We start from the raw sequence: 12,452 nt of genomic DNA, 5'->3' as shown, positions 1-12,452 counted from the left end.
AATTTCCTATTCTGATGACAATTTATAGGCTTAAGTTAATTACTGAGATAAGAATAAATTAATACTTTTAAAACGGTTTTTATCAATTTAATCATTAAATTTATAAATCTGCAGTGAAGTTGCTCTCTGGTTTTATGAAATAACATTAAGAAACCTGACAAATTATAAACCCATTTTTTTTTTAAAGAATATGTTTCTTTCAAATGTAGTACAAATGTAATTACATGTAAACAAATGTAGTTATCATAGTATCAACCTTAAAAACCCAAGTGTATGTATCCTGTGCAAAAGTGATATTTAAGATGTTTTTACACTAGTTAAAAAATCATCTCCCTTCTTTCATTACGTATACATGCATGATATGTAAAGGTACACTTGACCTTCAAATAACATCTAGCTACTATAATTACGGTACTACTATTGAAATGAACAAGAATCAACATATTTTTACCCTTTTATTGTATATATATATGCGTCAAAAATGTAGAAATACATGTAAAAATTGAACATTTTTCATGAAATTCTTATATATATATCCATCTCCAGCGTAACCCTGGTGTGTTTTAATTTTATTTAAATTAAAGGTAGGCATATCATACTTGCAGGTCCTACTGTTTATCAAAAGGAGACTAGAAACCAGAATAGAGAAGATATTCACTAAATATGATTGTTAACTTCCATTTTCATGGAAACAAAAAAAAAAAAAAAAAAAAAACACATGCAGGATGGCATGTCTAGATGTGAATAAAAATGCTACAAATCATCCAATTTACCAAAAAAGAGCAATTTCTTAGCATCAGTGATGATTATTTCAAATATGTGTAAGAAATGACCCAAGAAAATTGCCACAAGTTTCATAATATTAGGTAAAATATTTCAAACTTATGAATGCTTTTTCTGACAATCAAAATACAGGGAGTGTAATTCTAAGTGATTTGATGCTTTTATCATAGTAATATTATGTAGATGTATGTAGTACTGAATAAGGTTTCTTATTCAAGGAGGTTGAACAACAATTGATGTCTAAAAGATTAAGTTAATATGTTTTACTAAAGGAGAGCCCCATGAATATGTGTTAAATAGAGGAGTGGGGAAATGGTAAGTTCACTTAAATGGCTATATTTTTCTTATACCTCAATGGAATTGGCAATATGATGCATATTTTTTCTCAGAATTGCATAAGCTTTCTAATTTCATCTTTTCATAGAATTTTAGTGTAAATTAAAGAGAGCAAGTCAGACAGTTTTGGATAATAATGGGAGTAACTCCCTCCTAAATTATTATTTTATTTTTAAATAAAATATGTTTAAAGATATTAATTGTTCCTCTGAGTTGGGAATTGTAACTTATGAATATTTTTTAAAAAGTGTTCATCCCACGGGTACATAATTAATACTAAGGAAGTTTTTGTCCCATGCTTTTCCTTTATAAAAAAAAGTCATTGCCCCATGCCTGTTAAATGAACTGGGTCCCATCATTGTGATAAATTTAAGGTTCTCAAAAATTATAGCTCATACAGCCTCAAAATATTAGATTTGCTCATCTGACTTATATTGGAATCATTATTATATGATTGACATTTATTAGTCAAGATTGTTCTAAAATATTTATTGAATGACGGATCAGAGGCTAGAACCCATTAATTTCTTCAATAACATTTATTTATTATGCAGTTGTATTATGTTGGTCTCAGTGGTACTTTTATGGATATTGTAAGGTTATACTACAAACATTTAAATGTTTATTCAATAGTTATGTTACATATTAAATTTTTCCTAATACTCTACTCAACAATGCTCAATGAGCTTAAATAAAGCTCTGAATACATACCAGGTACATGTATTTGTAACCATGTTCAACAACTCTCTCTCTCTCTCTCTCTCTCTCTCTCTCTCTCTCTCTCTCTCTCTCTCTCTCCTAATGAATAATTCTGGTTTGTTTCAAAGTTAATTATGAACATGATTATATATACCGGGTATGTTCTCTTTCTCTCTCTCTCTCTCTGAAAATTTTTGGCCATAGGTTTTAAATAATTAATTCTGATTTTTAACTTGCAGTTACCTACATGTAGTACTTAATTATTTCTGATCGACTTCTTCTATTCATTGACAAGATGTTTTAGTAACTAAAAGCCTTGTATTTATGTTACTCATTATTTACTGAAGTTGTTGTCTTTCTGGGCAGTCATATGGTATATCATGTACATAAATTGTTGTTTGACAATACACATATTAAAATGTACATGTAGTAGTGTGACAAGGACTATTCATAAAAGCACAATGTCTATTCTAGATGATGTAGATATACTGGCAACCTATGAAAATATGCCCCCATGTACTTCATGTATAATATATATTAACTCATTTTATTAGCAAACAGCAGTTAGAACATGAACTAAGATGGCAAATGGATATCCACATTAAATACTCCTAAATTAAGAACATACAAACTATCAAAGGAAAATTTTTGCCTAGAAAATAACATCTCAATGAACATTCCTAAACATATTGTTAGCTAGATCAACAATGGCACAATTTCGGTGTGGGGTATACTACCCCTGAATTTCAGGGTGAACTTGTCTAGACTGAGTGCACATGAAAACTCTGTAGACGAAATACATGTAGTGGACACATTCCAATTTCTTCTAAAATGAACTAAGATTACAATCTCAGAAAAAAACTATATCAAATTGTTATTTTTCCAAATAATCTCTCTAATTTCTCTAGTTTCTAAATTCAAACTCTCATTTGTAATTTTCTAAGACAAGCTGCAAATTTTATTCATTCTGCATTTTATTTAAGACAAATTAAGTTCTTGCCCATGCATAAAATCATAACTTAGTGTTAACAGTGACTTATCATAGGTCCAATGGGCAGGTGTTTGATTTATGTAATTGTATACTACTCAGTTGTAAAAGATACACATGTCACAATAATAAATGATTTACTTACTTACATATAACTTCAACCATTCAATCATTCAACGGACTTATATAAATTTGAATTAGTTTGGTAAGACTATCTTAGATGTCCAGCTCAGACAATTAAGTTATTCAAGTTTTTACAATCCTCATATGGTATATGATATATATTACATCAAATTAATAATTTTTGATAAAAATATGCTTTGCATAAAGACATTAATAATTGATAATTTTATACACATGTATAATATTTTTGGAAGAATATAAGTTGACATATTAGTTTACTTTGAAATAGGAGTAGTAAAATAATTTGACTATAAGACAAAAACGGTTCCTGAAAAAAGTCTTCACCCCCCCCCCCCCCACCCCCCCCCCCCAATGAGAAAATGCAAGAGTGCACAGTCTATAATAGACATGATGCCAGACTATATAATGTTTTTTAAAATGTTGCCAATTGTACTAATGACAAATTTGAAATATGGATCTGTTCATATTACTTATAAATATTTCCTTAAAATGAAAACAACACAAGTGTAGTAACAAAACTGTATTTAAACTTTATCAATATAGATCAATGCATATAGTTTTGTGAATGCAATGATTTGTATTATATTGACTATATATGATAATCTACTCTTTCAACATTTTATTACTTGCACATTCATTTCATTTATAATATCATTTTAATAACTTTTAAATATTGTATTGATGTCAATTACAAATAAGCATTACATGTGCCAGCTGTGTACATGTAGCATTATAAGTCTTTGTTGTGTTCATTATGAATTCCTCACAGATAAGTCAACTGACCAAGGAGACACATTCTGTGTATACCTAATTACTATCCTATTGTCCTAAAGCATCTACCAATTCACATGGCAGTATCTACAGGTGTCAGTCTGTGTATATTAATTAGCACCCTATTGTTCTACAAAGAATGGAGATATACACGTGTAAGACACGTGCGAGCAGATACAAGATTGAACAGAAACACGTGACACAGGTGAACTCGCTCGAGGCTAAAATTGGATGAAGAAAATAATTAGGAACATACATGTACTTACTGCTCATGATAGCAAAATTATTCCCCTCGTTTGTCTTCACTCCACTTCCGAGTTTTGGGAACTGGCTGTGAACCAGTTTATCAAGTTGCATGATAAAATGGAAATTTGGCACATACAAGGAGTGAATTGTGAATCTTTATATTAATTTTGGATTGTTTTTCATCCATTTTTAAGGTTCTGCGTTCTTAATTTTTTTTTACTGGAAGTTCAGATGCGAGAAATTTTTACCGAACACTTATCATTAAGGTCTTCCGTCTCTACGAAATCAAACACGGTTTTTATTACGTGAATGTAAACATTATCAACCAATTTTGTTAACTTTTAATCGTTACTATCAATATTAATGAATCAGATAGCTTTTGGCATTAGAAATTTACGTGGATCAATGCGACATATATCATTTTAAGTAAATGGTAGTTGTCTTGACAGTGAGACACCAGCGTCCTTGGTTTTGCAAAGCCCGTTACAATGCCATCCCGAAACGAAGATTATTATATTCACATTTTGCCAATCAATACAAGTGTGCGTAAGTTTTAAAACACTGTAAATTATCGTGCTTCTTAACATGTATTAAACGGGATGCCACAAATTTGGGCTGATCATTCAATTAAATTAATTCGTGTAAATCCAAGTTAAATGCAATACATGCATAATTTTGAGAATCATTTTCAAGAATGAACAAGTGTGTCGGCTATAATGAAAAAAATATCATTGGTTTCTAATTAGAACATATAAATGATAACGAAATTCAAAGCTAATGCTAAGCTGAGTATCAAACCGGCAGTGACAAAACGCGTATCATTGACCGGACGGACCCCTTTGAAAATTTAAATTTACATAAAGAAATATCGAAAATATGCCTCTGACCCCCTGGCAAACTAAAATGTCACTCCGAACCCCCCCCCCCCCCCCCCCCCAAGGAAAAAAAGCTGGATCGGTGCATTCCATGTCAGGCGGTGATATACATAAATGTCCCTGGTAGTACTATAAAACATCAAAAAGTAATTATTCAAATTTTGAATAAAGAACCATAACAAGGGGTGAAATACTCTATATTTTTAAGAATATATTATTCCGAAGAAAAAATTAGCTTTACTTTTATTGATTTTCAGTTTATTTCCTTTTTAATAAGATAGCCTTACCTTATATTTAAAAAAAAAAGCAAACACAATTGGCTGCGCGGAGGGCGATGTAAGTAGCAGTAATGTACTAGCGCGGGTTCAAATCACGCTCACGGCACTGATTTTTCTCCAAAATTTCTTCATAACAAGTTATTGAGAGCAAAATTAACCCCAAGCTAAGCAAGTCGAGAGAAAACAAAAATCTAGACAAAAACACTGACTTGTGTGCTGTGTACAAAATGACCTTCTCGATATACATGTACATACAAAACGACATGAATACAAATCTAGACAAAAACACTGACTTGTGTGCTGTGTACAAAATGACCTTCTCGATATACATGTACATACAAAACGACATGAATACAAAATATGTACACAGATTTACAAAGCAAATATATAGGAATTGGTGAATAATATATTTACTAATTTAGCATCACAAATAAAGCTCTATGAAATGGAGTATCTACGGTATGAATGCTAGCAGTTTAATATTATAGAAAATTATTTGTTGTACTTACATAATATAACTATAATTAAGGCGACATATTCAACATTATTTTATTAATTTGCTTATTCAACATGCGGAAGAGAGGTTACGAGATCAACAGGAAAGGAATTACCTTAAAAAGCATTACAAAATAAATTCGATTTTGCAGTCAAAAATTAAAAAATTGATATAGCTCTGAGGTTTTGACGTATCTAGTTATTTAAAGTATTGTAGCTTTAGAAATTTGTATCCGTAATTAATTTGTTACAATCAAGTTTCTTTTTAAAGGATTTTAGCTATTCTCGTCGCCTTTTTTACCGATGAATACGATATCTTAAATGCTTGCATGGACAGATTGATGTTCATTATTCAGTTGTTGATTACATAATCTCCCTTCACACACGATTGACCCGAGACGATGGCACAGGTAAACTAACGAAGTTACTGCTCCAGACACGTGTGTGTCTGGGGTATGTATACACATGGTACACGAGTCTGGTGAACAAAGAGGGGGTTTCACACCTCTAGACTAGTAAATTGATTTGTGTATAATTAGCTACTCACTTATTAACAGCTAAAACAGAAATTAAATTAGACTGTGTAAAATAAGCATTCATTAGCTAATACACGGGTATAGTCCGTCAATCAGTGGACAAAGAATGCATGCACGAGACTACCAAAAAGAAACTAATGTTCAAAATATGCCTTAATCGTTACTTATCTTTTAAAAAATGACAAAACTCACAATTCAGCAATTTAAACCTTGTTTAAAAAATGCAATCAAGTAATAATGAAGTAATAATTTCGGAAGTAATTACGTCCCTGGTCTTAATTTCTTGTCCAATAAAGAACACCTTTCTTTCGAGCGCTATAGTCAGCAATTTAACTCCAAATAGCTTAATTAAATTGTTATACTGACACTGAATCATTATTTAAACTGAAAGAAACTTTAACATATCTTGACAAAGGATGTAAATAAGTGTAAAATTAAATTCCATTATCGTATTTTCAAAGAAGTTACGAGACAAACTTCATCATGCGGCCATCTTGGACTTTCGCCTTGATCCGTTAATAATCCCTCGATTGTTTGTTAAAATGTGCATGCTATTTTGATTGTTATAAGTCCGAAATCAATATAAACATGAATAATCGGGCAATATTGATGTAATTTCGGGCAGGTGGCATCGTTTTTTATCCCCCCCCCCCCCCCCCATTCAAAAACGATGCTACCTGCCTGAAATTACATCTCAGACTCATCCAAAAAATCTTGACAAGCAAACAAAAAAATAAAAAAAAAAATAAAGGGGACATTCTTCTATATCCTTACCGTGGGGGAGGGCGGGAGCTGGCGTGGTATATATCTGGAACTTCAATTTCACTCTTAATTTCCTTAATTCAATTTCTTTATTGCAAAGACATACGTCTTATAGCACTTACATGTATAAATGTGAACAATACATGAATAAATAATAATAATAATGGACGGTCAGTCCTTACAAATCTATAGAATAATTTGTATTTGGAGAATGAAATAACACATATATTATATATATATTGATAGTAATAACAATTGAAATCAGCAAATGACACTTTATATAGTCAAACCATTCTGAGTGTGAGGGCTTTGTAAATGAATTTTCCTAAATTACACAATTCTTTAATATTGTTAACACTTAATAACTGTATTAATTTGTACATGGATGGTTTACACCAGTAATACTTTTTTATGAGCTTTGATCGTAATGCTAAGTACATTGGACATACAAGTATAAAATGATATTCGTCTTCAATGTCTGTTATACAAGTTTTACAAAATCTTTTGTCTCTTGGTATATTTTTATGTCGACCTGTTTCAATAAGCAAATTATGTGAGGACAACCTCATTTTGGAAATACATTTTTTATACAACCTTGGTATTGATTTTTCTAAATAGTATTGTAAGCAAAAATTATCAACTAAGTGCTTGTAAATAAAACATTTTGTTTCTATTTGCATCTTGCCATGCAGCGTTTGAATAAAGTTGTCTTTAAGTCTTTTCTGAATAATTGGTAAACAAATACGACTGTTTAAATTATTTTGACCATTCCACATGTAGCCAAGTCCCAGATTATATAATTGGTCCTTAATAAATTTTGCCCAGCTTTGATAATTTTGCTTTTCGTTTTCACAAATACAATATGACCAGCCATAAGCAGCTCTTAATATACAATTTTCTGTCTGTAATAATTTAAACCAGAACTTAAACATTCGATATATACGAATAAGATATAAGGGTAGACGCCCAGTCTCGAAATATAACATAGTTGTATTAGTATTTTTCCGGACACCAAGCACAAAGCGTAAAAACTCAAGGTGGACCTTTTCAATATCTTGTCCCTTGTGGGAACCCCAAACTTCACATCCATAATTTAAAATGCTACACACATAGGTATCAAAAACAGAAAACAAAGTACAATGGTTTAAATAAAGCTGATTAATTGTTGATTTGAGAGCAAATATGGCTTTGCGACCTTGTGCCGCTAATTGTTTTTGAGTGGTAAAAAATTTACCGTTATAATTGAACATAACACCTAGATAAACAAAATGGTCCACAATTTCTAAATTTTCACCATTATATAATTAATACTTACATACTCCCCCAAAAAGTAGGGGGGGGAGGCTCCATGATAATTCAAATTTTTATATGTAAACATGGTAAATGCAAGCCCCCCCCCCCCCCCCCCCGACCGATGCTTCGTGCCTGAATTTTTTATCTCATACGATAAATAGACCCCCACGTCACCTTTTACAAAACATATAAATTTATCAATATCATTATTAATGTCATGAAAAAAACATCCGAAAAATGTTTAAAAAATAGGTTTCTTATAACAATAGTGCCTTGATTGATTGTCAATTTGCTACATAGAATACACATGTGATGCAAAATGTGTCACATATTTGAATAAATTCATGAAGCAAACGTTAACAAGTTTCCGAATTCGTCATTTTTGTTCGATATAATATGGGTTTAAACTCAAACAACAGTATATTTAGTCATTCAGTGTTGATAAGGAAATTTAAAAAAAAATGTTCATACATCGAAAAAGCAATGCAAGAAAACAAACAGTTATCATACGATATTCTTGTTTTTCATATGATAGTAGTTGACCCCGTGACGCCACAGTTCATCCCGCGCCAAATCGGCTTGATTAAAAATCGTTCTGAAGGTGTGAAATCGGGTTTTCCCCAAATATCTCGAAAAGTACTTATGCGACCGCAGTAAAATTTTCAGGATGTTTTTACACATAGATCTCCATTATATCAAAAATTGACCGCACTATACATGTAGGTAGTCTAGATACCGTTTGTCCCTGGTATACTTTAAAGCAGTACTTAAGCAAGCAAATAATGAGAGAGAGAGAGAGAGAGAGAGAGAGAGAGAGAGAGAGAGAAATTTCAAAAAATGAAACATTTGGTAAATGATTAATTCATATATAATTTCTTTTATAGGGAAATAATATTGTAACCAGTAAATTGAATTTTAAACAAAAATTTCACCTTTGTGGTTTCCTAGAACCGTACATCGCGGATTTAATTACAGGTAACAAGTCTTAAACATCCGGGGATATAATTACATGTACCGGTATATACAATACGAACCACCGAGGGGTAAGAATATTAATCAAGGTGACAGTCTGACAATTTACGGGTTGATGTTTGCAACATTGCCACCTTTGGTCTTCTGTACTATGTATGTCCATGTATTTTTAAAATAAACTTATTTGATCTACTGTTACTTACACGTATGCAGGTAATATACACAAGTACAGAAACTCGCTCAAAGCTGAGCTCGGTGCAACCAACCTATAGAAATAGCGTTTGTGAATTTATTAAACTTAGCGGCAATTTGAAGTCTTGTTACCTTCTTACATGTATCAAAACAACAACAATCACATTGAAAAAACCCCAAACAGTCTCACTATAATGACTTAATTAAACTACAAAACTTGATACAGTTATTTTAGCATGATTTTGAAGTCAATATAAAACATTTTTTTTTTCCAAATGTTATATTTTACTCTCTTTTATTTAAAAAAAATCCGTTCAATGGGTAACAATGCGGCGTAGACAATCGCCGTTATTGACGATGTGGTGATGTGGTTCTTGTTCTGTGCACCTGACTCCATGAAACATGATATGAGATTGTCTTAGTATTCCGAATTCTTTTAAAGGGGGGGGGGGGGGGTAATTTAACAATCGGGTTCGTAATTCAACATAATTATTACACTCCAAGATGGAAACTAGGAACATCACTGGGAACATCAGTCTGATCAGAGTTGAGAAATGACTACATGAGAAATATGAGAAGTTTATGAGCATTAGAAATGAAAAAAACGTCATCATTGGGTAAACATTTGGCTGCTTACAATCTGCATAAGGTATTTTTTTTAGCGTTGCATTAGTACTGCACAGCAACAAAGGTCATTCTTATCTGCTGAGGTAAAGAACTGCACCTGTTAGACGCTCACCATCTATACACCATTGTGCCAAATACTCATCTCTTTTCGGGATGGATTTTTTATACACTGATTTTAGGTGGGAAGCGCCTATGGTAATTACAAGAAAGAGCTTTATAATATGTAATGAAATTATAAGTTCCTAAGAGATAGATAACAAGAAAGTCTAATTAGATGGATTAAAAATGAAGAACCAAATAATAACTATTAATTGAGGATTAGAATCTGCATTTTATAGCAAACATGCACCTACAGTATTTTGGAAAATCAACACAATACATTCTCACATGTCTTTAAAAGATTAATATCAGATGAAAACATGAAATGTTTGTACAGTTGTTGATCAGATCCAATCAATTACTATGAGACAGAGTTTAATGTTATGTGCAAATTAAGGTGAAATAACAAAAGAAAATAATTTATTATGAGAAATCATGAGAAAAATATCTGTGATATATGGGAACATTTATCCTATGTGAAAAATCATGGGATATATCCCACTTTCTTTATTATGTGGGATTTTTTGTCCTATATGGGAGAATTAATCCCATCTATTAACAATTATGGGATTTTTTCTCCCACATGGGACAATTTATCCCACAGTACTTTTTCTCCCATGGGATTTTGGTGGGGTTTGAGATGGGATGAAAAATCCCACCAAAATCCCATGGGATTTTGATATTTGAGAGACAATTATAAGAAAACTAGAGCAATGTGTACATTCATGCTGACATGATAGGATCAAAGTAAAATGTCCCACCAAGATATATAAACAAAAGTAAGCTATGTCCAACGGAAAGGGTAGCTAAAAGCCCGGACTTTGTCATGTCCGGACTTAAATGTCGCACTGTTATATACATCTGGAATAATTTATTATGTCTTTTTAGGTGTGTTCCTCGGATTATGAAACCCTTTTACTAATGTCAACTTATAAAACTCCCCCTATTAGAGGTGAACTTGTCCATATTTGACTGTCAGGGTGACCAGCACCCGATCTGTGGACCGCGGCGACACGAAGTTTTTACAGCGATTTGTCAGTAAATGTGTTAGGGGGACTCAATATTGTTCTTTTTGAGTATCTACGCCGTGCACTGCATAATGTCAAATGCCATCTTAGCTTGTTTAAACTTGAGGGTTTCTTTTAAAAAAGAGAGCGAGAAAAGAAAAGTGAATGAAGAACATCATAAAGATTGATAATTTATCCATTTTTTTTTTTGAATTCCCCATGTGTTTTTATACTACATGTATTTGTGAAACTTGGTAATCAATTCCGCGGCTGCTAAGCTACTCGCTTTTATACAGAGAATCTGATCGGAACAAATCAAGTCTTTTGAGTTATTAATAAATTAAGAATTGATGTTTATTCAAGGAAGCAGGATAGAATGTGTAACAAAATGTATAATAACAATACAATATAGAATCCATATTTACCGCTCCAAAATAGCTTCCTTTTCGAAACAAAGTTACTATAATTTAAATGATTAAACGTATATGTTAATTATCATTTGAAGACAAGAAAAAGTAAAAAAAAAAATTAGTGTTAAAAAACCTTCTTTGGAAAATGTAAAAATATTGTATACTATCTAGAAATTGTAATAGCAAACAATCTAGAAATTCTAACAGCAGACTTTTGTTTTATGTTACATGTAACTTTCACCGGTTTATTTTTTTCTCCTCAAACAGATAATATGAAGATTTTTCAAGCCCCCCCCCCCTCTTTTTTTTTTTTTTACCTTTTGACTCAAGTCCTGTTACCAATAGAACAAGTAATCAAAGTGGCGTGAAATTTATTGACAAAAAATACATCAAACGCATATACACGTAAAACATGATTAAAGAATATGAGAAAAATAATAGTTACAAAAACCCCATACACACATTACAAAAATTACCAAACATACAAAAAGGCAGTGCAGCCACAAAGTAATGCTACTTTAAATGGAAGCAAAAATGGGTTGGGTGGGTGGGAGAAAAAAGAGCTGCTCGCCGAACAGCTTGCATATATATGGCGCCAAAACTTAACTGCAAAAATTGCGCATGGGATTGCGCAAAGAGCGATAACTCCCGCAAACCTGTGCATACAGGGACCATGTCAAAATTTATTTTATCATAATAAAAACCACTTTGACTCAATTCCTGTTACCAATAGAACAAGTAATCAAAGTGGCGTGAAATTTATTGACAAAAAATACATCAAACGCATATACACGTAAAACATGATTAAAGAATATGAGAAAAATAATAGTTACAAAAACCCCCAATCCCAAAATTTGTGGGGAAGATAAGAAAACTGATTTGTAACATATCTTGAATTGGAAGGTTATAAGTAACAAAAAGACTAGTCTATTTAGCATT

This window comes from Magallana gigas, chromosome 4, assembly GCF_963853765.1.
Source record: "Magallana gigas chromosome 4, xbMagGiga1.1, whole genome shotgun sequence".
Lineage (NCBI taxonomy): Eukaryota > Metazoa > Mollusca > Bivalvia > Ostreida > Ostreidae > Magallana > Magallana gigas.
The sequence above is the reverse complement of the archived record's forward strand: the minus strand, read 5'-3'. Positions refer to the sequence as shown.